Source organism: Mytilus californianus, unplaced genomic scaffold, assembly GCF_021869535.1.
Source record: "Mytilus californianus isolate M0D057914Y unplaced genomic scaffold, xbMytCali1.0.p SCAF_10, whole genome shotgun sequence".
NCBI lineage: Eukaryota > Metazoa > Mollusca > Bivalvia > Mytilida > Mytilidae > Mytilus > Mytilus californianus.
In genome coordinates this window covers 67,141,838-67,169,096 of record NW_026262582.1, presented here as the reverse complement: position 1 = coordinate 67,169,096, position 27,259 = coordinate 67,141,838, and the positions used below count along the sequence as shown (strand labels likewise).

The 27,259-nt window shown below is 32.3% G+C and overlaps 1 protein-coding gene across 2 annotated transcripts in view; it reads right to left on the bottom strand.

The window, feature by feature from the left end:
• Window positions 1–2,774: 2,774 nt before the first annotated feature.
• Window positions 2,775–27,259, bottom strand: part of LOC127718978 (caspase-3-like) — an 88,406-nt gene continuing 63,921 nt past the window's right edge. The window contains exon 9 of one of the 2 annotated variants that reach the window (XR_007990073.1): window positions 2,775–2,798. The gene's annotated coding sequence lies outside the window, so the exon portion shown is untranslated. Of the gene's footprint in view, window positions 2,799–3,210; window positions 3,504–27,259 lie in introns of those variants that run through there. The other variant, XR_007990072.1, reaches the window with a different exon arrangement.

The following is a 27,259-nucleotide window of genomic DNA, read 5'->3' as shown; positions in this document are numbered from 1 at the left end:
CTCTCATAGACAAAAACGAATCAATACAGAATTATTTGTGTTAACCCTAATCATATGGTAATCTTTTTAAAATAATGAACAATGGAAAAATTATTTCGAGGCTTGATTAAACCTTTTTATCAGTATGCTTTTGTTTTTTTGCTTTTACTGTTGGTTTTGATTTTACTTTGTTGCATCAGTATCCAACCAACAGATGATTCTACCTTAAAAACTTCCCGTAGAATCAAGTATATGTTTAACCTAATGAGTGCTATTATAATCCTCTGGTCAAGTAAGGGGTCGTTATGGTTATAGCTGAACTGTAAGGACTTTTATTCGTTTGTTTTATTGTTTTCGAAATATTTTCAAGAAAATCAATGGAAGAGCTTCTCGTATGCTTACTAAATTAGTTTAAACCGTAAGTGCCTTCACCAAACCAGCCTGTCTGCACCTTCATCAGCATACGTAATTGTTTGTCTTTATTATTGCATTATATTGAATCGTACCTTTAATTTAAGGGATTAAGATAGATTGATACTAGCCTTGTTCAAATGTAGTATGTACTGCTTTTTTTTGATACGTGAAACAATGAAATTGGCTTTTTCTAGACGGTAAGTTTTTATTGGTGAAGGAAGCAAGAGTTTCCGGAAAAAACCCTCGACCTTTGGCAGGAAAATTGACAATCCTAATAAATAAGGATTGTAGTCCAATGCACCTTAAAAACTTTCGGGTTCGAAATCACAGCCTCAGTGTTGAGAGACTAGTTATATAGTAGGTTAACCGAGACCGCAATGGTTATTTCTTACTTGATAAAAGTAATTAAATTAATTGATCAAACGTATGGTGTATTCTGGGTTATAATTAATATGAGAACTTACGACAACAGGGCTTACAACAGGTATCACTTTCGGAACAAGTTCCAATGTTGTCTTCATACTCATTTGAATTACAACTAGTCTTTTTACAGATGCAGTCTACTTTAGCTGTAAAAGAATATAAATTTTGTTATTTTAATTTACAGATCTGCATGTTGTGACATTTGTCTATCTTTTCACAATCCAAATCACTTTTTTTTACAAAAACATTTTGTGTGGTCTTAGAAGAATATTTGCTGACTAAGCAATGAAAGTCCTGCAAATTTCTGAACATTTCTCATTTAGAAAAGACATAACTAATGTCTGTTAAACAAATACCTGACCAAGATATATACTATCGAAGTGACAAGTCAATGATGTTTACTCGGACATTGCGCGTTTAAAACAGAAAGTAAAATGTATCTACTGGTCCGAGTACACTGTTATTTCGTAGTGCATTTCTTTTAGACAATAAATGAAAATTAAAAAAATCGCAACTGCGCTTTCTCAATAATAATTTTCAAATTATATCAAAATTATAGAAAACGTCATCGGCTCTTACTCAAAATATGGACAATTTTATGTTAATGGGGTCTTGAAATCTTTTGACAGCTTCCGAAGTGCTAATTTTTAACCTTTTTCAGCTGGACCAAATCACTAATTTACTTTAAAATTCATGACCCAATTTTTTTTACGGTGTAATTTCATCCCCCTACTTGCTATTTGAGGCATAAAACATGAAGAAGTACATTTGGAAGAGGTATAAAAAAATTGGCAAGTAACACACTGTCCACACTAGGGACTATATTCGTGGAAAACGAAAATCAAAGGACGATAACTGTGTACTCGGACCTACTGTATTATAGAACAGGTAAGATGTTTGTTACATATCAATACACGTAGGTGGCTCACAACCTCTGTTATCATTGCAGAAAGGGTTTATGTCTGTATCTTGTTCATTTACACCACACGCAAGTTTACCCTCCCCGTTTCTAGCTTTACACTGAGCATAATGAAGCGTTTCTTAGAATAGATAAAACAGAAAAACAGTTTAAAAATACATTGTAAATTAGGCAACACTATTTTGAAGATTTCCTGTAAAAAATACTGTTATTAGTACAAATATCTTTAATTGAGTCTTCATAAACTATTTTTTCATTAGAAATTTCAACCTCAGAATATTGTTTCTGTTATTAATACCGTCAAAAAAAATCTGGTTTTGCTGTATTTATTAAATCTGTCAAAAAATCGCCGTTATTTTCATTTATCCCAGGAAATTACCGTTCGTGCAAATTTCCTGACCAATACTGCTTCTTCATGTTAAAATGTATAGAAATTAAAAGAGATGTGGGCAGACGTGCATGAGACAGCATCCAAATGACAAAAACAACCAACATTCCTCAACAACAGACAGGTTTTCATGAAATATATCAAGACTTGAATTGTTCGAAGTCTGCGAAATTGTAAAGAAATGTTAGAGCCATTATCACTGTAAAGGTCTTCGGTAAACACCAAATTATCTAAATAACAAATTCATAGTTTCTGTTTAACAATAAAAAATTGAAAACAACACGTTTAATAATTTCATGCGTCCGAAGCGCTTTTCTGGTTTTACCTTCACCAGGAACGCTCAAAGCCAAACATTTGAAATCCGGGGGATGTATAAGTACCGAAACAGTTGAAGAGCTATATGACAAAAATACCTAAAACAAATAGCCAAATTTATCTAAGGTCAACTGCTGAGGGAGTTGAAACCTTAGTTTCTTCATAATTTCAAAATGCAACAACGGACCATTTTAGAAAGGTTTGTTATGAATCATGTCAGTACCGAAGTACTGAATACTGAGCTGATGATACCCTCGGGGACTGATAGTCCATCAGCAGAGGTATCGACCCAGTGATGTAAAAAATTGAAAACAACAAGTTTAATAATTTCATGCGTCCGAAGCGCTTTTCTGGATTTACCTTCATCAGGAACGCTCAAAGCCAAACATTTGAAATCCGAGGGATGTATAAGTACCGAAACAGTTGAAGAGCTATATGACAAAAATACCTAAAACAAATAGCCAAATTCATCTAAGGTCAACTTTGCCTGAGGGAGTTGAAACCTTAGTTTCTTCATAATTTCAAAATGTAACAACGGAAAATTTTAGAAAGGTTTGTTATAAATCATGTCAGTACCGAAGTACTGACTACTGAGCTGATGATACCCTCGGGGACTGAAAGTCCACCAGAAGAGGTATCGAACCAGTGATGTAAAAAATTAAAAACAACACGTTTAATAATTTCATCATCCGAAACGCTTTTCTGGATTTACCTTCATCAGGAACGCTCAAAGCCAAACATTTGAAATCCGAGGGATGTTAAAGTACCGAAACAGTTAAAGAGCTATATGACAAAAATACCTAAAACAAATAGCCAAATTCATCTAAGGTCAACTTTGCCTGAGGGAGTTGAAACCTTAGTTTCTTCATAATTTCAAAATGTAACAACGGACAATTTTAGAAAGGTTTGTTATAAATCATGTCAGTACCGAAGTACTGACTACTGAGCTGATGATACCCTCGGGGACTGATAGTCCACCAGCAGAGGTATCGACCCAGTGATGTAAAAAAATGAAAACAACACGTTTAATAATTTCATGCGTCCGAAGCGCTTTTCTGGATTTACCTTCATCAGGAACGCTCAAAGCCAAACATTTGAAATCCGAGGGATGTATAAGTACCGAAACAGTTGAAGAGCTATATGACAAAAATACCTAAAGAATGACCAAAATATATTATATACTGTGGATTTATTTATTATCGTGTGTACCAATATTCGTGGATTGAAGTAAACTGAAATTTTCTTGTATAAGCTTTTTTCGTGGTTTTGCCAAAGTCTGCATATCACCTATAAAAGAATTGTAATTCGGTAAGCATTCTAATTCATAGTTTACACTGTACCACTTTATCCACGAAAATTGGTATTCAACGAATAAAAATCAATCAACAGTAACATGTTTATGCGATTTACATACCATTACATGCAAGCGGCTGGCAACATCTATTACTATTGCAACATGGACCTGTGTCTTCTTCATTTACACCACACGTTTGCTTACATATTCCGTCTTCACCTTTGCATTGAAGTGTATCTAAATATGCAATTGATATAAATATTACAATTATTATTATTTGAGAATTCCTGATTTTGAATAAAAAAACAGTTTCGGACAGTCGACAAATAGTGCTATTTTCATTTGTAGCACTGAGTCGACACCCCTTTTGGTGCACTGTTAGTTTCCGGTGGTTTATCATTTGCTCAGTAGTCAGTTTGCTAAAATTGAGCTATCAACCTTATAATTTCCTTAGAAAGTAAGATTCCAATTTACCGCAGGTAAAGTTGACCTTAAGCCAATTTTGCTTTTGTGTTAGATCTTTTTTTTAGTCATTTAGCATAACATTTCTATGTATGTATTCATTTGTAACTTTCGACTGGTTAATTTAAATGTTTCTAAGACAACTAAATCCATCTCATTCAGGTACCAGGCGTAATTCTTTTTCCTGGTCATTGTATTTGCTACAGTGCAGGTTACATCTGTTATGTTTACCCTGGATAATTTTAAATTACGCTTTTTAAATGTTTCAGTTGCATCTAATCAGTTTATAACTGGACATTTCATCTTCAAACATATCGATATCATAGAAAAACAAAGGATATGGGGAATCCATCCATGACAAAAAATCCATACATGCACATTTAAAGAAATGTAAGGGACCATTATCAATGTAATCACCAAATTATCTAAATAACAAATTCATAGTTTCTGTTTAACAATAAAGTATGACGAAAATATATTATATACTGTGGATTTATTTATTATCGTGGGTACCAATATTCTTTTTAACAATAAAGTATGACCAAAATATATTATATACTGTGGATTTATTTATTATCGTGGGTACCAATATTCTGTTTAACAAAAACGTATTACCAAAATATATTATATACTGTGGATTTATTTATTATCGTGGGTACCAATATTCTGTTTAACAATAAAGTATGACCAAAATATATTATATACTGTGGATTTATTTATTATCGTGGGTACCAATATTCTGTTTAACAAAAACGTATGACCAAAATATATTATATACTGTGGATTTATTTATTATCGTGGGTACCAATATTGTGTTTAACAATAAAGTATGACCAAAATATATTATATACTGTGGATTTATTTATTATCGTGGGTACCAATATTCTTTTTAACAATAACGTATGACCAAAAAAAATTATATACTGTGGATTTATTTATTATCGTGGGTACCAATATTCTGTTTAACAATAAAGTATGACCAAAATATATTATATACTGTGGATTTATTTATTATCGTGGGTACCAATATTCTGTTTAACAATAAAGTATGACCAAAATATAGTATATACTGTGGATTTATTTATTATCGTGGGTACCAATATTCTGTTTAACAATAAAGTATGACCAACATATATTGTATACTGTGGATTTATTTATTATCGCGGGTACCAATATTCGTGAATTGAAGTAAACTGAAATTTTCTTGTATAAGCTTTTTTCGTGGTTTTGCCAAAGTCTGCATATCACCTATAAAAGAATTGTAGTTCGGTAAGCATTCTAATTCATAGTTTACACTGTACCACTTTATCCACGAAAATTGGTATTCAACGAATAAAAATCAATCAACAGTAACATGTTTATGCGATTTACATACCATTACATGCAAGCGGCTGGCAACATCTTTTACTATTGCAACATGGACCTGTGTCTTCTTCATTTACACCACACGTTTGCTTACATATTCCGTCTTCACCTTTGCATTGAAGTGTATCTAAATATGCAATTGATATAAATATTACAATTATTATTATTTGAGAATTCCTGATTTTGAATAAAAAAACAGTTTCGGAAAGTCGACAAATAGTGCTATTTTCATTTGTAGCACTGAGTCGACACCCCTTTTGGTGCACTGTTAGTTTCCGGTGGTTTATCATTTGCTCAGTAGTCAGTTTGCTAAAATTGAGCTATCAACCTTATAATTTCCTTAGAAAGTAAGATTCCAATTTACCGCAGGCAAAGTTGACCTTAAGCCAATTTTGCTTTTGTGTTAGATCTTTTTTTTAGTCATTTAGCATAACGTTTCTATGTATGTATTCATTTGTGGCTTTCGACTGGTTAATTTAAATGTTTCTAAGACAACTAAATCCATCTCATTAAAGTACCAGGCGTAATTATTTTTCCTGGTCATTGTATTTGCGACAGTGCAGGTTACATCTGTTATGTTTACCCTGGATAATTTTAAATTACGCTATTTAAAAGTTTCAGTTGCATATAATCAGTTTATTACTGGACATTTCATCTTCAAACATATCGATATCATAGAAAAACAAAGGATATGGGGAATCCATCCATGACACAAAATCTATACATGCACATTTAAAGAAATGTAAAGGACCATTATCAATGTAATGGTCTTCGGTAAACACCAAATTATCTAAATAACAAATTCATAGTTTCTGTTTAACAATAAAGTATGACCAAAATATATTATATACTGTGGATTTATTTATTATCGTGGGTACCAATATTCTGTTTAACAGTAAAGTATGACCAAAATATATTATATACTGTGGATTTATTTATTATCGTGGGTACCAATATTCTGTTTAACAATAACGTATGACCAAAATATATTATATACTGTGGATTTATTTATTATCGTGGGTACCAATATTCTGTTTAACAATAAAGTATGACCAAAATATATTATATACTGTGGATTTATTTATTATCGTGGGTACCAATATTCTGTTTAACAATACAGTATGACCAAAATATATTATATACTGTGGATTTATTTATTATCGTGGGTACCAATATTCTGTTTAACAATAAAGTATGACCAAAATATATTATATACTGTGGATTTATTTATTATCGTGGGTACCAATATTTTGTTTAACAATAACGTATGACCAAAATATATTATATAATGTGGATTTATTTATTATCGTGGGTACCAATATTCTGTTTAACAATAAAGTATGACCAAAATATATTATATACTGTGGATTTATTTATTATCGTGGGTACCAATATTCTGTTTAACAATAAAGTATGACCAAAATATAGTATATACTGTGGATTTATTTATTATCGTGGGTACCAATATTCTGTTTAACAATAAAGTATGACCAAAATATATTATATACTGTGGATTTATCTATTATCGTGGGTACCAATATTCTGTTTAACAATAAAGTATGACCAAAATATATTATATACTGTGGATTTATTTAATATCGTGGGTACCAATATTCTGTTTAACAATAAAGTATGACCAACATATATTGTATACTGTGGATTTATTTATTATCGTGGGTACCAATATTCGTGGATTGAGGTAAACTGAAATTTTCTTGTATAAGCTTTTTTCGTGGTATTGCCAAAGTCTGCATATCACCTATAGAAAATTTGTAATTCGGTAAATTTTCTAATTCATAGTTCACACTGTACCACTTAATCCACGAAAATTGGTATTCAACGAATAAAAATCAATCAACCGTAACATGTTTATGCGATTTACATACCATTACATGCAGGTGGTTGGCAACATCTATTACTATTGCAACATGGACCTGTGTCTTCTTCATTTACACCACACGTTTGCTTACATATTCCGTCTCCACCTTTGCATTGAAGTGTATCTAAATATGCAATTGATATAAATATTACAATTCTTATTATTTAAGAATTCCTGATTTTGAATAAAAAAAGAGTTTCGGACATTCGACAAATAGTGCTATTTTCATTTGTAGCACTGAGTCGACACCCCTGCTGGTGGACTGTTAGTTTCCGGTGGTTTATCATTTGCTCTGTAGTCAGTTTTCTAAAATTGGGCGATCAACTTTATAATTTGTTTAGAAAGTAAGATTTCAATTTACCGCAGGTAAAGTTGACCTTAAGCCAACTTTGCTTTTGTGTTAAACCCTTTTTTTTTGGTCATATAACATAACGTTTCTATGTATGTATACATTTGTGGCTTTCGACTGGTTGATTTAAATGTTCCTAAGACAACTAAATCCATCTCATTTAGGTACCAGGCGTAATTCTTTTCCTGGTCATTGTATTTTCTACAGTGCAGGTTACAGCTGTCATGTTTACTCTTGATATTCTTTAATCACGCTATTTAAATGTTTCAGTTTCATCTGATCAGTTTATATCTGGACATGTCATCTTCAAACATATCGATATCATAGAAAAACAAAGGATATGGGGAATCCATCCATGACACAAAATCTATACATGCACAGCCAAAAAGACACACACAAAGGGAAAAAAACAGCGCTTTTTTTTGTTCTTCATCTCAAAGTCACAGTGAGGCCTACAACACGGAGGGAAACTCTCACCTCACTGCATATTCTCTATATTATAATAGTTAATCAAAAAGAAAGTATACCATTGCAGATTTTACAGCACTTCATAGTTTTGCAGCATAATCCGTCTTCGTCTTCGTCTTCTCTTTCTTTTTTTGAATCACATTCCACCTTACAGTTGCAATCTTTATCGTCTATAAAACAATATTTCACGACTCTATTATAATAATAACAATCCTCGAGTTTTCCTTACGAAAGGGACAAAAATGATTTGTCATAACACTAACATCTGGCTTACAAATACAATGTTAGTAGGTGATTGCAAATCGACGCTTTCAGACATATTTAACCCGCAATATTACACAAAAAACTCGAGAAAAGTAAACTGAATTAGCGAAAAAAGTATGGCGCAATCATCGTATCCATGACTCTTTGGGAAATGATTTATGTAAGCTGAGCCCTTATTTGATCCTTCTATTTGAACATAATTGATTTGAACAATAGAATCTCGAATTGATATTATTCTTTGCTATAACTTAATAGTCTAATTTACCAACTACTTCCTATCTATTTCCCCCTCAGTTTTACCAACTTCATTATGTTTGTCTTTCCTTTGGTACTTACCAACTTCTTTATGTCTGTACATCCTTTTGTGTTTATTAACTCTTTCCTTTCTATCGATCTTCCCGTGTCTCACTTCATTAGTCTTTCTTTCTTTTTGTTTTCCTAATAGTTATATTTATGCAAATTGAAAAATGTAACACTCCTATCTTAGGAAATTAAATGATTTTTTTTCTAATTATAACTTAAACATATCAAGTGTACTACGTTCCTCAAAGAGATATAACATAACAAATCGTAAGCCTCGTAAAAAAACGACAAGAGAAGCCCTGTTCCGCCTCAAAGAAGCTATACAGATATAGTAAAAGAACGGATATAGAGAAGTGAGTGAAAACAAGACAACAATTCATATTGACAATAACGTTTACACATAGAAAACATTGGTCCAGTCAACCTATATTTTCTCATTAAATTAATGTTCTGTTTTGTAGCTTTTAATGTATGCAATTAAGTCAAACAAAAGTAAATGAGTTATAGAAAATATAAAAAGGATAAATATCAAAACTATCATATTTAAACTCTTTTACTGACTCTTTATATTTGTAAGAATTAAGTTAGTCTGACAACTGATTCCATATGGTTATCATTACGTCAGTTAATAAAAAATAGTGAAACTAAACAGTTTCTTTTTTTAAAAATAAAATAACAAAAAAAACATTACACCTCTAAACGTGGTACTTTAATGATGAAAACCGGATTACAATCAACTCGATAACAATTAAGAGTAAAACGTTATCAACAATTGAAAAAAAAAAGATATACAGAAGTATGCTTGCCCTTAGTTTACAATAACATATTTTCTTTCCAAATGATATAAACTCATTTAAAAAAATACAGTAGGCAATTCAATTCGTGTACCAAGAACAAAAAGGAAGAACGTAAAAATATGAAATGAATAAACGGTAAAGTAGTTTTACCTTCCACTTGATGAAATGTCACCACTGCGGCACAAACAATGAAAAAGACAAACACAAATTTCATCTTTGTATAACTATGTTCAACTCTGTAGATGTAAATTATAAGTAATGTATTAACGACAATATATGTACTGCTGATCGCTGGTTTGTCGTGTAATAAAAGTACGCACATCCACGTTGTATACTATATTTAGATTTGTTGTTTCAATCTGTTGCATAGACAGAGAAAAAGGTATACATTTGTATTCAGACAATGTTTAAAGTTTGTGAAGTTTAATCAACTTTAAAAGTTGCAATGCCCCGGATGACACATGGATGTGCACTTTTACAAATTTACAAAAGTTTATCAAATTAATTGATTAATTAAATATTTGATCATTGTTGTTGTCAACAGATGTTCTCAAAAAGCAAGCTTCCTGAATCGACGTTTTGTACAGTGGTTTCGATTGGTTAAAAATATGTCTTATCAACGCCTTGGATAGAAAAATTAATGGATAATTTATTAACGCAAGAATATTTTAATTTCGAGCTTACATGACATGTTATAAACAATACGATGATTGTTTGGATACAAAATCAATATTTATTGTAACTGACTTATTTATTATGTCGTCATCGTCATGTGTTCTACATCAACAAATATTGTTGTCTAAACATAAAATTCTTGACTAATTTTAATTTTCGTCGTTGTAGGCGACAAGAGAATTTCAAAATATGTTCACGAGCCATCCTAGCTCACATAATATACTTGAGGAGGTAATTCACGAATAATAGGTTAGTTCAAAGCTTATTAGTTATTATTAACTGTAATATAACGTGTAGTAGTTGTAAATCTTATCGACAAAAAAGTTTTAACAGAAACAAATACTCAAAGATAGATTTAAAAAATTGAATTTCCATAAAAACTGGCAACATCAAATGCTTTGTAGTTTATTTAGCCTTTTGACTTTTTTAATTCAAGTGTCACTGATTAGTCTTTTGTAAACGGACCACGCGTTGGGAGTAAATAATTATAATCCTGGCATATTTGTGAGTGATTTATATATCAACCAGCGGAACGACTGGAAAACATAAGTCATATTTCCGACTCGATACAGGCATTTACCGAATGAAATAGTGGGTTAAATCTGGTTTTATAGCTAGCTTTATCTTGTATATGCAGTACTCTGTAATGGTTGTAAAAGTGCATGTTGCCTGTTTTACAGTGATAAATGACTGATTGATTATTGGTCTAAAATGCCAACTTCAGCACTATTAGCTATATCAAAACGGCCAGTTTATGCTGTTACAGGATGCCGACCGAGAACAATTGAAGTTCGGCACGAAAACTTGCAATCAAAGTTATTAAAAGTCGGCGTCGAACTCACAGCCTCAGTGTTATAAATTTGCCACATCAACACTTACTTTTAATGTTTACAAAAACATACATACAAAATCCATTTTCTGATTCTTGTTTTTCTAGTACATAGTTTATACAGTTATTATATAAATATTAATTTTGTCCTACATTTTATTTGAAAATTTGGACTCCCTTTTTAGTAAAACATTTGATTCTTTGCTTTAAACAAGCAATGGCATTTGGACCCCTTTTATCTGTCTTTGACTTCGATGTATTTATGCGCACTCTAGGGAAGATGAGATAATCACGAAAGTCTAATTGCATGTTGTTTCAAACTTGTTCCTTTTCGAACATGGCATACATGTATTTGCAAAGTCTTCATTTGTTTCGTGAGATTTCAAAACAAGGACGATGCCTAAAAATAAGAAATGGAAAGTTCGAAATATTTGTTTGCTGTTGGTGTTGGTGTTGGGAGTTTTTATGACTAAGAAAAAATGGCCGGAGGTACAGGAAAGATTTCTCATGGGCTTGACCACGAGCAATATCTTGCTGCCTTTGTCACAATATATGCACATAAATAGAATACAAATAGATAACTCAAGTTTTACAACCGATTAAGAAAAACTTCAACCAAAACGAAAAAAAATATAAATCTTGAAAAACAAATTGTTAACAATTGTAGGTCTTTCCGCTGTTAAATTGTCATTTGTCGATGGGAATATATTGATTTAAAAATAGTAATTTCTAATTAGAAAAATGCCTCTTGTGTCAAATAATAATAAAAAGTGAAAGGTACTTCCCTGTAACACAAGTGAATTAAGTAGGGATACGTACATTAGTAACCTAGTGGAAAATCAAAACGAAAATTAGAATTAAAAAAAAATATCAAAATCAGTGCAATTTGTGAAATTAGTTTTTTATTTATTACTTTTCATAGTCTTGTACGTTGTGGTACACAAGGAAGAGATTGAAAGTTTGTTCATTGAGATAGCTACACGAAAGTTTGTTCATTGAGATAGCTACACGCAAGTTTGTTCATTGAGATAGCTACACGAAAGGTTGTTCATTGTGATAGCTTCACGAAAGTTTGTTCAATGAGATAGCTTCACGAAAGTTTGTTCATTGAGATAGCTACACGCAAGTTTGTTCATTAAGATAGCTTCATGAAAGTTTGTTCATTGTGATAGCTTCATGAAATTTGTTAAATGTGATAGCTACACGAAAGTTTGTTCATTGAGATAGCTACACGAAAGTTTGTTCATTGAGATAGCTTCACGAAAGTTTGTTCAATGAGATAGCTTCACGAAAGTCTGTTCAATGAGATAGCTTCACGAAAGTTTGTTCATTGTGATAGCTTCGCGAAAGTTTGTTCATTGAGATAGCTACACGAAAGTTTGTTCATTGAGATAGCTACACGAAAGTTTGTTCATTGAGATAGCTTCATGAAAGTTTGTTCTTTGAGTTAGCTACACGAAAGTTTGTTCATTGAGATAGCTACACGCAAGTTTGTTCATTGAGATAGCTACACGCAAGTTTGTTCATTGAGATAGCTACACGAAAGTTTGTTCATTGTGATAGCTTCACGAAAGTTTTTTCATTGAGATAGCTTCACGAAAGTTTGTTCATTGAGATAGCTACACGCAAGTTTGTTCATTGAGATAGCTACACGAAAATTTGTTCATTAAGATAGCTTCGCAAAAGTTTGTTCATTGAGATAGCTACACGAAAGTTTGTTCATTGAGATAGCTACACGAAAGTTTGTTTATTGAGATAGCTTCACGAAAGTTTGTTCATTGTGATAGCTACACGAACATTTGTTCATTGAGATAGCTTCATGAAAGTTTGTTCTTTGAGATAGCTACACGAAAGTTTGTTCATTGAGATAGCTACACGCAAGTTTGTTCATTGAGATAGCTACACGAAAATTTGTTGATTAAGATAGCTTCATGAAATTTGTTAAATGTGATAGTTACACGAAAGTTTGTTCATTGTGATAGCTTCACGAAAGTTTGTTTATTGAGATAGCTACACGAAAGTTTGTTCATTGAGATAGCTACACGAAAGTTTGTTCATTGTGATAGCTACACGAAATTTTGTTCATTGAGATTGCTTCACGAAAGTTTGTTCATTGTGATAGCTTCGCGAAAATTTGTTCATTGAGATAGCTACACGCAAGTTTGTTCATTGAGATAGCTACACGAAAATTTGTTCATTAAGATAGCTTCATGAAATTTGTTAAATGTGATAGCTACACGAAAGTTTGTTCATTGTGATAGCTTCATGAAAGTTTGTTTATTGAGATAGATACACGAAAGTTTGTTTATTGAGACAGCTACACGAAATTTTGTTCATTGAGATAGCTTCACGAAAGTTTGTTTATTGTGATAGCTTCGCGAAAGTTTGTTCATTGAGATAGCTACACGAAAGTTTGTTCATTGAGATAGCTTCACGAAAGTTTGTTCATTGTGATAGCTTCATGAAATTTGTTAAATGTGATAGCTACACGAAAGTTTGTTCATTGTGATAGCTTCACGAAAGTTTGTTTATTGAGATAGCTACACGAAAGTCTGTTCATTGAAATAGCTAGACGCAAATTTGTTCATTGAGATAGCTTCATGAAAGTTTGTTCATTGTGATAGCTTCATGAAAGTTTGTTCATTGTGATAGCTTCATGAAATTTGTTCATTGTGATAGCTTCACGAAAGTTTGTTTATTGTGATAGCTACACGAAAGTTTGTTCATTGTGATAGCTACACGAAAGTTTGTTCATTGAGATAGTTTCACGAAAGTTTGTTCATTGAGATAGCTTCACGAAAGTTTGTTCATTGTGATAGCTTAACGAAAATTTGTTCATTGAGATAGCTACACGAAAGTTTGTTCATTGAGATAGCTTCACGAAAGTTTGTTTATTGAGATAGCTACACGAAAAATTTTTCATTGTGATAGCTACACGAAAGTTTTTTCATTGAGAAAGCTTCACGAAAGTTTTATTCTTTGTGATAGCTTCACGAAAGTTTGTTCTTTGTGATAGCTTTACGAAAGTTTGTTCATTGTGATAGCTTCACGAAAGTTTGTTTATTGAGATAGCTACACGAAAGTTTGTTCATTGAAATAGCTAGACGCAAGTTTGATCATTGAGATAGCTACACGAAAGTTTGTTCATTGAGATAGCTTCATGAAAGTTTGTTCATTGTGATAGCTTCATGAAAGTTTGTTCATTGTGATAGCTTCATGAAATTTGTTCATTGTGATAGCTACACGAAAGTTGGTTCATTGTTATAGCGTCACGAAAGTTTGTTTATTGTGATAGCTACACGAAAGTTTGTTCATTGTGATAGCTACACGAAAGTTTGTTCATTGAGATAGCTTCACGAAAGTTTGTCCATTGAGATAGCTTCACGAAAGTTTGTTCATTGTGATAGTTTCATGAAAATTTGTTCATTGAAATAGCTACACGAAAGTTTGTTCATTGAGATAGCTTCACGAAAGTTTGTTTATTGAGATAGCTACACGAAAGTTTGTTCATTGAGAAAGATTCACGAAAGTTTGTTCATTGAGAAAGCTTCACGAAAGTTTGTTCTTTGTGATAGCTTCACGAAAGTTTGTTCTTTGTTATAGCTTCACGAAAGTTTGTTCATTGAGATAGCTACACGAAAATTTGTTCATTAAGATAGCTTCACGAAAGTTTGTTCATTGAGATAGCTACACGGAAGTTTGTTCATTGAGATAGCTACACGAAATTTTGATCATTGAGATAGCTTCATGAAAGTTTGTTCATTGAGATAGCTTCACGAAAGTTTGTTCATTGAGATAGCCTCACGAAAGTTTGTTCATTGAGATAGATACACGAAAGTTTGTTCATTGAGATAGCTACACAAAAGTTTGTTAATTGAGATAGCTATCCGAAAGTTTGTTCAATTTCATTTTAAACTCTTATCTATTTTGACAAAGATCTGTTTAATTACTCAAATATGAATAAAGCAATCAGCATTGAAACCACTTAAGGAGATGCCTGTACCAAGTCAAGAATACGACAGTTATTTTGAATTCGTTAGATGTGTTTGAGGCTTGATTTTCCCATTTTATAAAGGACTTTCAAGTTTTGAATTTCGATCTCTTGTAGTTCGGTATTTTTGTCATTGTACTTTTTAGTGTATTGTTTACTAAACCCCTCAAATACGAAAATGTTTAATAAAATAAAGGGTTATTTATTGGTACGTCATTGTTTCAGTTCAAAAATACTTAAAATTTACTGTATACACGGTTTTGAAAAACACAGTAAATAAAGAAAGAATAAAACCTAATTTCTTCAAGGAAATTACAGAGTTTTCTTACTTGATGATAATTTTAGGAAATATATCTATCATGGATTGATTTGAGTAATAAACCATCAGTAAGACATAATCAATCATTATTAAATCTTCTGTTATATTCACATGACTGAACAATAAAAATTATGATCATTGATTTTGTTGACACAATGCAACATATTGTTTATTTCTCATAATGTGTTTAGTAAGATCTTCTTTAACAGGTAAGAAAATAATTGTTACCTTTTTGGCAAAGACGTACAAAAGACAAAGTGTTCACTAATGTAAATCCCTGTATTCCATGTATTTCTAGAAAGATTTTACCAGTGACACATAGCTAAACCTTCTTTTTAGAATATAATAAGTTTTAATACATGTGTACAAAACGTCAAGTACACATAATAATTATTTGCTAAACGCAAAGCAACTTCCTTTTCGATAATGGTAACGTGTAATCTATAATCTTGCATTGTTGGGTTTTTTTTCTTCTTCTCTTTGATGTGTATTCTTCATTGTTTGCCCAATATGCACTGCTCTGTAACCACATTTAGACAGTTTGGACCGAGATTTGAATTTGTCTAAATTCTCGAAACTAATTAACAGCATGATTTATTTTTCATTCACGGTCAAATTCAATATTCATGAACCTTTCTCGTAGAGACTAATTCAGTTTTAAAGAGATTTAGGTGTCACTGTCACTGTTTTTGAAAATAATATGTTGAAGAATGGATATTTAAAGTTATTTTCGACTACGCTTGTATAACCATTCAACTATACACGTACGCTTTGAAACTTTTAAAACAATTTAGACTCATGCTTTCATGCATATTTCCGGCAGTACTGTCTTTCTATTAGAAAGGCATTGAGAGCCAACGGAATTTTCATGTGTATTCTTTATTTACTTTAACATTGCCTGTTCAAGAATGCAAATGTAATACCACCAAAGGGAACAATTGGATTTACACTGATCTCCAAACGCCCCCCCCCCCCCCCCCCCAACCACAAATAAAAATGGGGAATGGATTATTGATTTAACAGTATGTCATGTCAGGCTCTTTTATGTTTCATGTTGCTATCCTGTATGGCTTTTACTTATTGTTATTGTTGTGCGAACTATAGTAACTAAAATGAAAGTAATCTGGTCTCTTATTGGGGATACTAATAGTTGTCTCATTGGGAATTAATTTACCTTTTTCTATAAGAAAAAAGTATCACTTCCGTATCCATGAAAATGTAATTAAAATTTTTGGTTTTTTATTAAATATTTTTCAATTTTCTCTTTAGATGACTATGAAGAATGGATTCAGCAGAATATAATCATGAATTGTTCTATTGGTTTATCTTCAGGAGAAAAATGGCTATGAAGGATCGGATCAACATAATAGAATCGGAAATGTTTTGAAAATATAAAGTACAACATAATTGATTTTCCGTTGATTTTATGATGTTCACACAGCTTAAAGACATCATGCTCATTAATTTATGAAAACAAATGTAACATGGTTCTCAATACTCATCCCGTGTTGTGAAATCTTCTTTAACAGGTAGAAATAATGTTTTATCTTTCTAGCATAGGTCGATAATGATAACTTTAAAAACATTCTCACAATATTTCCTGCATCAATGATCAATATTTGCAAGGTTGATGTATGGTTTCTTTATCCTTTATATTTCATTATCCATTTTGTATCTGTTCTTTATATGCCATATTCCTGACTTGGTATCTTTCATGTTTTTTTTTTTTTTTTTTACATTTTAGTAGTTATTAAACAAGAATTAAAATAATTACAAAAAATGTTGTAAGCACAGTTCTGATGAGTTCTTAATTATTTATGTAAAACAAGATATCACAAAAAATCTTATTTAATATTTCATAAAAGTAACACAACAGACCTTTGATCATCTGATACGACTACTTTTATCTAGTCAACAAGTGAGGATCAAGTTCGATTTAACATTTGGTTTTTGAAGCCTTGCGGGGTTAAAGCAAAGCTGGACCTTTTGAAAATTCTCTATATTAAACATGTGTTTCATGTGTATATATACAAAAACATGTCGCTATTTGCTATTTTCTCTCAGTTAATATTTAGTGTTTTATCTAATCTTGTTTTTTGTTTAATAACATCATCAACTTTTTAAAATCATACTAATGTTTTATATAAATGGAAGATTGAAGACATAGGAATGTAAAATTGATGGGGTCAATAAAATGACTGAAACTGACCGATTTGACATCAAAAAGCGCATTTAACTGCGATAATCTATAGGATGCGTAAGAGCAAGAGTTTATCAAATACAATAGTTAAAATGTCGGTTTTCTTTTATAATTCATTAGTCATAATTTAGAGGTACAAAACATAATCATGATAATTATTTTTATTAACGGTGATGTTTCCTTCAAATGTTTCTCTCTTTTTCGATTGGATAGAACCGCGTTTTTAAGCCCTTTGAAAGTAGATAACAGCCAATTTGACCGGCTACTCCTTTCACTATGCATTTGACTATTGTTTTACATCCAAATAACCAACTTTTATAGGTGAATGTAGAGGAAGTTTTTTCTAGACCGATGGGAAGTTTCACCTCACCGGATTTTCCGTCAAATTATCGCAATAATCAAGATTTTTGTTATAACATCTCGATTGAAGAGGCTTATCGAATACTGTTGAACTGTATAACCTTTCAGTTGGAAAATGGTGATTTTGTCACAAGGAATTTTGTTAAGGTATACATATTTGAATGCAATGATGTACTTCCGGGTTGATTATTTGTATTCATCAATATTAAGGTTACAGTTGATGCTTATCAGTACAATTCTTGTTATCATAGGTGATCACAATATTCTAAAGATTGCACGACATAAAATAATAACAAACCAAATATATATAAATTCATATTAACACATATATATATTAACACATATATATATATATATATATATATATATATATATAGGTATATTTCTTTGTAGGTCTATAGAAGAGACATTTTAGCAGATAAACATGCATCAGCAAACGTTGGTGGACAAGCTAAACACTTGGAAATCTTCAATGATGACCAGATAATTTCCTCTGTTGCAAGATGTGTTATATTCTTTTATTAAATATCATCTATCGAACATGTTTATCAATCTTCTTACTATTCACAAGGAGTGATAAGGGAATGAAAAGTTCGATGAATTTCTTTTCAATACACCTAGCGATTAATAACCCTAGTAATCACCGGTAAATAATATGTATGCTTCTTAATTTGTACACGAGTTATCTCCCATCACAATGATGTAAAAAACGCATGTAAACAAAATAGTAACCCATCGTGTGAAGTGAAAATAAGATTTTGATATCTATCTAGTGACAAGGGTGTCTGTCATAAACGGTACTTTTCATGGTCATTATGATCTTCCTCTGTATACATAATAGATATTTTAAGTAGATATAAGACACATTTATAGGTTTCATAACGAGTGAGGATTGGATATTGCTTAACATCAACCCGAATTATTCAATTTCAATAAAATAATACACTAGCCTTCGGGGAGTATATTGTTACTATTTAAATCTTAAAACGAGAGTTGTCAGTACATTTTCTCTTATAGTCAGCGCTCTTTTTGTGTTGAAATATAAATTCTGTGAATAGTTGATCTAGTCTTTTTCACATACCATGTTTGACATCATATGCCCTTATCTGGCGTTAAACTTTAAAATCAAACATTTTGAAAAAATTTTCACGCTTGAGAATGTAATGAAATTTGACAAAAAGGAGATTTCAAGGCAAAAATTGTGAGTGTTTTGTATATTATTGAAGAAATCACATATGTTCGTTGCCACGGACGAAATGTACATCGTCGTAACCTTTGAAAGTTATCAATGACCTAACCAATAGCCAATGGAAATATCGTCTCATGATGCTGGATAAGCCACTCAAATTAACGCAGTTTTCGTTTCAATTTTTTGTATCACACACCGAACATGTTTATCAATCTTCTTACTATCCACAAGGAATGATAAGGGAATAAAAAGTTCGTTGAATTTCTTTTCAATACACTACAACTCCCGCTGTTAGTTCGGTATAATAAAACAAATGCCCCTTAGAAGTGATAAAAATCCTTTAGTGAAATAACTTTTTCGGGTTGACAATATTGTATATTCACCATTTCTACGGGCTATAATTGTATGTGATTATATCTTACACTTGTGATAAACATACGCATATCGTATAAAAATAAAGATAAGCAGTATTATTGGCAATTGTTGCGTAAACAATCTACCTGAGATAAAAGAACAATGATGTGTACAATTGTTATTTCTTGTAAGATACTTGCTGCTTGTAAGGAAATTTTGCACCATTTAATGTAAGATCATAAGTTGATCGTATAGATATTGTTGACTATTTTGAATCATCTGTGTCACAGATTACTACGGATATATTCATGTGTTGCAGTCACAAACCTAACCTCTTTTCTTAAACTGCGATATCCTCTCCCGAACTTTTTAACTAACAGAAAGTTAAACTACAGGTATTTCACATGAAGCAGGTTCTGTCCATCCTCCGGCTTTTTGTTGGGGTTTGTGCAATAAATTTTATTTTGTGTGAGTGATTTTTTTTCGTTGACTTGTTCGTCTTTTCGTGTTTTTTATACCATGGTATATCCTTTGTTTTTTTCAGATGATTGTAATTGATTGCATACCATATAGTACGCTGACAAAAGTTTGGGAATCATTAGATTTCATATATTTCAATTGAGAAACTCTCATTTTTGACAAAAACAATAACATAATTTGATAATGGCAGACATAAAATAACTGAAGATGTCACTTTATAGTATAGGACCAATACACCAAAACAAATTGACATAAATGTAAACACACACAAGATCTTTTTTTTCAAGCGTACATATGGATTTTTTTTTTGTAATGTAAATTTGGTAGATAAATGGTCGTGTTTTGTTTCTATGTTTGTGTTTAATTCAAATATATACAATACAATATTTCGGGTTGTAAATAAAAGAAGATTGTTTACATACACGTATTTCAGGGAGACATTATTTTAGTTTTAGAAAACATGATTTTTTTTTATTAACTGTTATGTGCTTGGAACTATAGATCAGTAACTGCGAGTAATCTCAGATCAGGGCGCTCGCATACATATTTAACTCTGCCACATTCTATATGTGCCTAATTCAGGAACCTGTAATTTAGTGGTTGTCGTTTGTTACTGTATGTCATATTTGGTTGCGTTATTTGTCCTGCTCATACATTAGGCCGTTATTTTTCTCGTTTCAATTGTTTTACATTTGTCAATTCAGGGCCTTTTATAGCTGATTATACAGTATGGTTTTTTCTCATTGTTGAAGGCCGTATGGTTGTCTATAATTGCTTACATCTATTTTTTTTTATATAATGAGCATTTGTAAACAAAATGCACTAATTTGCTTGTTCATGTGCATACAAATTATATAATTGAGATACACGACCAAAGAGGCAAAATAGTGACGCTAGCTAACTTTTAGACAGTTAGACTAAAATGTGTGTTTTTTCACTCGTCACTTTCATGGCAGTTGTTATCAATTAGTCCGTTTCTTTGTATGTTGACGTTTGTTTTTGTTGCAGTTCAGTGTTTCTGTTGTTCCGTTGTTTTCTTCTTATAGTTGATGTGTTTCTCTCGGTTTTAGTTTGTAACCCGGATTTGTTTTCTCCTAATCGATTAATGACTTTTGAACAGCGGTATACTACTGTTGCCTTTACTATTCAGAAGTTTGCCCCAGCCCTGTTTTCAGTCTACTCCTTCGCGACTGAAGTGTTAACAGACTGACAAAAGCACGGACGGACTACGGAATGCCATAATACGTCCTATCTAAGACGAGCGTACAAGATTATTCCATCTTATTTGTGGATAAATAATTTCCGAATATCTAAAATATAAGGAATTTGAAATTATAAGTATATTAGTATCAATTCTAAAATGTAACATACATTTCGCCTATCATAAAATATTATTATGGTTATTACTCTTTCACGAGTACTGAGTAAATAAGACAGTAAATACAAAATACAAATAAGCCAGAAAAGACGTCAAGTTTAGAATTGAACAATTTTCATTCAAACTATAAATTTCCGTTGAAAACTATAAAGTATTTCTCAAAACAGTAAAAAATCTAATGAAACTAAATTGCCCTCTTCGGAAATTAAAACAATGACAACGTTGTATACAATAGGCCGTTTCAAAATCTAAACGACTATGGGCAATATTATTGTTCTTACCCCAAAATGAAAATAACGTCACGTCATTGGTGGAATTACAATTGTTTAGGACGTTTTTAACCAATCACAACGCTTTGATGTACACTTTTGAAAATATTACCCAGAATGAATTAGATTCTAAAACGGCGAATTGCTGGCACTAAAAATTGAAATTGTTTTCAATCTGTCCGATCATTTTAGCTTTTTGGAAGTGAGATATTTAATGTCGGATTTTATTCCCGGAGCAATATTTTTCTCATAGGTTAATATAACAACAGTTTAGTTCAACTGGAGCAAGCGATCTCTTTATCATTTCTCCTTAAGACAATTCTAAATGAAGCAAATGGCAAAAGACAATGAACATTTTTGTCTTTCTTTTTTTCTTATGATTTTCTCAATTAGGCAGCATAAATAAAATTAAACGTTATTCATTGGTGAAACTATTTGATCCAGATAATGAATAAAAGTCAAAATGAATTTGATGCCAGTAGATCAAAGTAATAGACCCATTTTTATCGGCCTAAGCTTTCAAAAGTCACACAAGTTTAAATTCTAGGCGTAAGTTATTACAATTTTCCAATGTACACACGTAAACGTTCAATCATTTGTAGTTTACCGTTTAATGTCATACAAGGTTACAGATATGTAATATCTTGTGTGTTCAATTTCATGTTCGGGGTCTCGGACGCCAAGTGGTCTAAGTAGTGACTTCTGTAATCACTAGCCAGTCAACACTGAGGTTGTGAGTTCGAACCCCGCTCGTGCGGGTGCACTCGACTCCAATCTTAATTGACTAGGATTGTCAGTTTTCCTATCGAAGTTCGGTGGTTTTCTCTGAGCAATCCGGCTTCACCCACCAATAAAAACTAGCCGCCACGAAATAGCCCAAATGTGGCGCTAAAAAGTGGCGTTAAAACACCAACAATCAATCAATAAATTGAAAAAAGCATACATTGATATATACAGTGATATACTCGATTACTTCTCCGTTTTTTAGTCTCTTGTGGAGAGTTTTCACATTGTCATTCATAATACATCCTCTAATTTTCATACAAAAACCATACATTTTTCCAATCAGTGTAAGTTCAAATGAAGCTAAAAATACTTAGAAACTAACAAAATCAAACGCTCTCAATCAACAGAACAAGTGACAAACAAATGCCATATTCCTGACTTGTTACATGCATTTTTCGAGAATAATGGTTGGTTCAACCTGGTTTAAAAGCTAGCGGAACCCCCCTCCCCCCACTTGTATGAAAGTTGTTCTGTTATATTGACAAAATTGGGTGAATAACCCAAATAAACTATAGGTTAACGTGACAATTATCAGGATCCACCAACCAAAACTGTATAAACCTACATCACAGGCATTTTCTTTATTTCAGGTAAAAGATAAAGAACTCATATATTAACTGAATCGATATACGGAAACCTAGAATTTGATCCTGATATTGACTTGGAGTAAACAAGACATCCTTACTTATTTCCCTTACGTTATCATTTGATTGATTGGTTTGTGTTTGTTTAATGATGCCTCAGCTCAAAAAGGCTGTATCTCGATAAACCTGATATTATCAGAAAGAACTGCATGTGTTAGATCATGTAGATTGTCTTTTGACACCGAGAAAAATTATTCCAATTAGAAATTACTTTTTTTTCTATATCAATATCTTAAAATAAACAAAGGAAAATTCAACAGTGGACATATCTTGAATTGTTCTTCTAGAAACTAGTTTTTAAGATTTAATTTGGTGAAGAATTTTTCAAACAGTTGTCAAACTTACGTTTTTGGTTTTTATTAGGTTACTTATCATATCATGTTACAGAGCCAGCAAGACCTTGTTCGTGTTAAATGTAAATTGGAAAGAAGGAAAAGATAGCCATTACATCCATTATAATTAATTAATACGCCAGACGCGCGTTTCGTCTACATAAGACTCATCAGTGACGCTCAAAATAGTTTTTAAGCCAAACAAGTTCAAAGTTGAAGAGCATTGAGGAACCAAAATTTCAAAACGTTGTGCCAAATACATCTAAAGTAATCTATGCCTTTTTCAAGTCAGGAGCCTGTAAATCAGTGGTTGTCGTTTGTTGCTGTATATAATATTTGTTTTTCACATAAATCATCGTTAGTTTTTTCGTTTGAATTGTTTTACATGGGTTTTACTCAATGCCGTACGGTGACCTATACATCATATAGTTGTTAACATCTGTGTCATTTGGTCTTTTGTGGAGAGTTGTCGCATTCGAAATCATACCAAATCTTCTTATTTTTATATTAAAATGAAAAATATATAAAATGATAAAATAGAGTAAAAAATAGGAAAGAACAAGTGATAGCTTATGTTTTAAAAAAGTGATTCAAAAATACTGAAGTCCAAGGCAAATTAAAAAATAGGGGAAGTCCATAAAAACTGACAAAATGAAACGCTTTCAATCATCGGAACAACTGATAAACAACTGCCATATTGCTGACTTGGTACTGTAACTCAGTTGTTGTGGTTGGTTTGTGTCTGTCATATTTGTTTTTTCGTAAAAATGTTTTATTATAAATTAGGCTGTCATTAATGTTAGACATATGACATTTGTTTTCGTAAAAATGTTTTAATATAAATTAGGCTGTCATTAATGTTAGACATATGACATTAGTTTACCATTTGATCAGTTGGTTGATATAGTAGAGCAGTTGGTTGATATAGTAGAGCAGTTGGTTGATATAGAAGAGCAGTTGGTTGATATACAGTTGGCTGATATAGTAGAGCAGTTGGTTGATATAGTAGAGCAGTTGGTTGATATAGTAGAGCAGTTGGTTGATATAGAAGAGCAGTTGGTTGATATAGTAGAGCAGTTGGTTGATATTGTAGAGCAGTTGTTTGATATAGTAGAGCAGTTGGTTGATATAGTAGAGCAGTTGGTTGATATAGAAGAGCAGTTGGTTGATATAGTAGAGCAGTTGGTTGATATTGTAGAGCAGTTGGTTGATATAGAAGAGCAGTTGGTTGATATAGTAGAGCAGTTGGTTGATATAGTAGAGCAGTTGGTTGATATAGAAGAGCAGTTGGTTGATATAGTAGAGCAGTTGGTTGATATAGTAGAGCAGTTGGTTGATATAGTAGAGCAGTTGATTGATATAGTAGAGCAGTTGATTGATATTGTAGAGCAGTTGGTTGATATAGTAGAGCAGTTGATTGATATAGTAGAGCAGTTGGTTGATATAGTAGAGCAGTTGATTGATATAGTAGAGCAGTTGGTTGGTATAGTAGAGCAGTTGATTGATATAGTAGAGCAGTGGTTGATATAGAAGAGCAGTTGGTTGATATTGTAGAGCAGTTGGTTTATATAGTAGAGCAGTTGGTTGATATAGTAGAGCAGTTGGTTGATATAGAAGAGCAGTTGGTTGATATAGTAGAGCAGTTGGTTGATATAGTAGAGCAGTTGGTTGATTTAGTAGAGCAGTTGGTTGATATAGTAGAGCAGTTGGTTGATATAGTAGAGCAGTTGGTTGATATAGTAAAGCAGTTGGTTGATATAGTAGAGCAGTTGGTTGATATTGTAGAGCAGTTGGTTGATATTGTAGAGCAGTTGGTTGATATAGTAGAGCAGTTGGTTGATATAGTAGAGCAGTTGGTTGATATAGAAGAGCAGTTGGTTGATATTGTAGAGCAGTGGATTGATATAGTAGAGCAGTGGTTGATATAGTAGAGCAGTAAGTTGATATAGTAGAGCAGTTGGTTGATATAGAAGAGCAGTTGGTTGATATAGTAGAGCAGTTGGTTGATATAGTAGAGCAGTTGGTTGATATAGAAGAGCAGTTGGTTGATATAGTAGAGCAGTTGGTTGATATTGTAGAGCAGTTGGTAGATATAGTAGAGCAGTTGATTGATATAGTAGAGCTATAGTAGAGCAGTTGATTGATATAGTAAAGCTATAGTAGAGCAGTTGATTGATATAGTAGAGCCGTTGGTTGATATAGTAGAGCCGTTGGTTGATATAGTAGAGCCGTTGGTTGATATAGTAGAGCCGTTGGTTGATATAGAAGAGCAGTTGGTTGATATAGAAGAGCAGTTGGTTGATATAGTAGAGCAGTTGGTTGATATAGTAGAGCAGTTGGTTGATATAGAAAAGCAGTTGCTTGATATAGTAGAGCAGTTGGTTGATATTGTAGAGCAGTTGGTAGATATAGTAGAGCAGTTGATTGATATAGTAGAGCTATAGTAGAGCAGTTGATTGATATAGTAAAGCTATAGTAGAGCAGTTGATTGATATAGTAGAGCCGTTGGTTGATATAGTAGAGCCGTTGGTTGATATAGTAGAGCCGTTGGTTGATATAGTAAAGCCGTTGGTTGATATAGTAGAGCCGTTGGTTGATATAGTAGAGCCGTTGGTTGATATAGTAGAGCAGTTGGTTGATATAGTAGATCAGTTGGTTGATATAGTAGAGCAGTTGGTTGATATAGTAGAGCAGTTGGTTTTGTCAGGTGTTATGGACCTCAACTTTTTTAATTAAACTGGGAGTTCGGTATTTTTGTTAATATCGTTTATGAGCGATAGGCCAAAAATTACGATAGCTTTATATTAGAATATATTTTATGCATACTTTTAATAAATAAAGATACCATACATTTGTATCCCGAGCGAAGTCGTATCACTTTCCAGTATATTAAAATGTTCTACCTTCTCTGGAAAAATCGTTTTTGCTCATATAGCTCTTTGCGTGTTTCGGTACTTATACATTCCTGGCTTTTCAAGGATGTGGCTTTAAGCGTTCGTGATGAAGCTAGTAATTCCAAAAAAAGCGCTCCGGACGGATTCAGTTTATAAGGGGGTAATTTTATTTTTCTACCTTAAAAATGCATGCACTTATATATTTGTGTGTGGAGCAGGATCTGCATACCCTTCCGGAGCACCTGAGATCACCCCCAGGTTTTGATGGGGTTCGTGTTGCTTAGTCTTCAGTTTTCTATGTTGTGTCATCTGTACTTTTATTTGTCTGTTTGTCTTTTTATTTTTGGCCATGGCGTTGTCAGTTTGTTTTCGATCTATGAGACCAGTTTGACTGTCCCTCTGGTATATATGGTCCCCATTTGATTGCGTTTCTTTTATTTCTTTACTGTCAAGTTTTAAAAATTAAAATATTTTTAAAGAATCGATATTAAATTTTTCATGTTATGTAATCATAGTCTACAATAATTTAAGAATTTTCTTAATAACTAGAAAATACCCGCGAAATATACTTTGGTTCATGATTTGAAGATATATAGTTTTGATCTGCACCTGATTTCAAGTGTTTTCGTGCTCAGAACCACCCCTATATATGAGTGGGCTGAAGGGGGGGTCTCTTTCCAACCGCACTTCTGTACCCATTTTTAACATAAAACCGAAGAAATCCCTCCACCCTTTTCATGTTGAATTGCTACGGATCCCCGGAAGGAAAAGCTCTTGACCTATAAAAATCTATTGTTAAATTGCGTCAAGGGAACGTGTATCACAAAGTGTTTTAGTGTAAGGTCAATCCGCATCTGATTTTAGGTGTTTTCGTGCTCAGAACCACCCCCATTTATGAGTCGTCCGAAAATGTTATGCATTAATATATGAATGGGCGGTC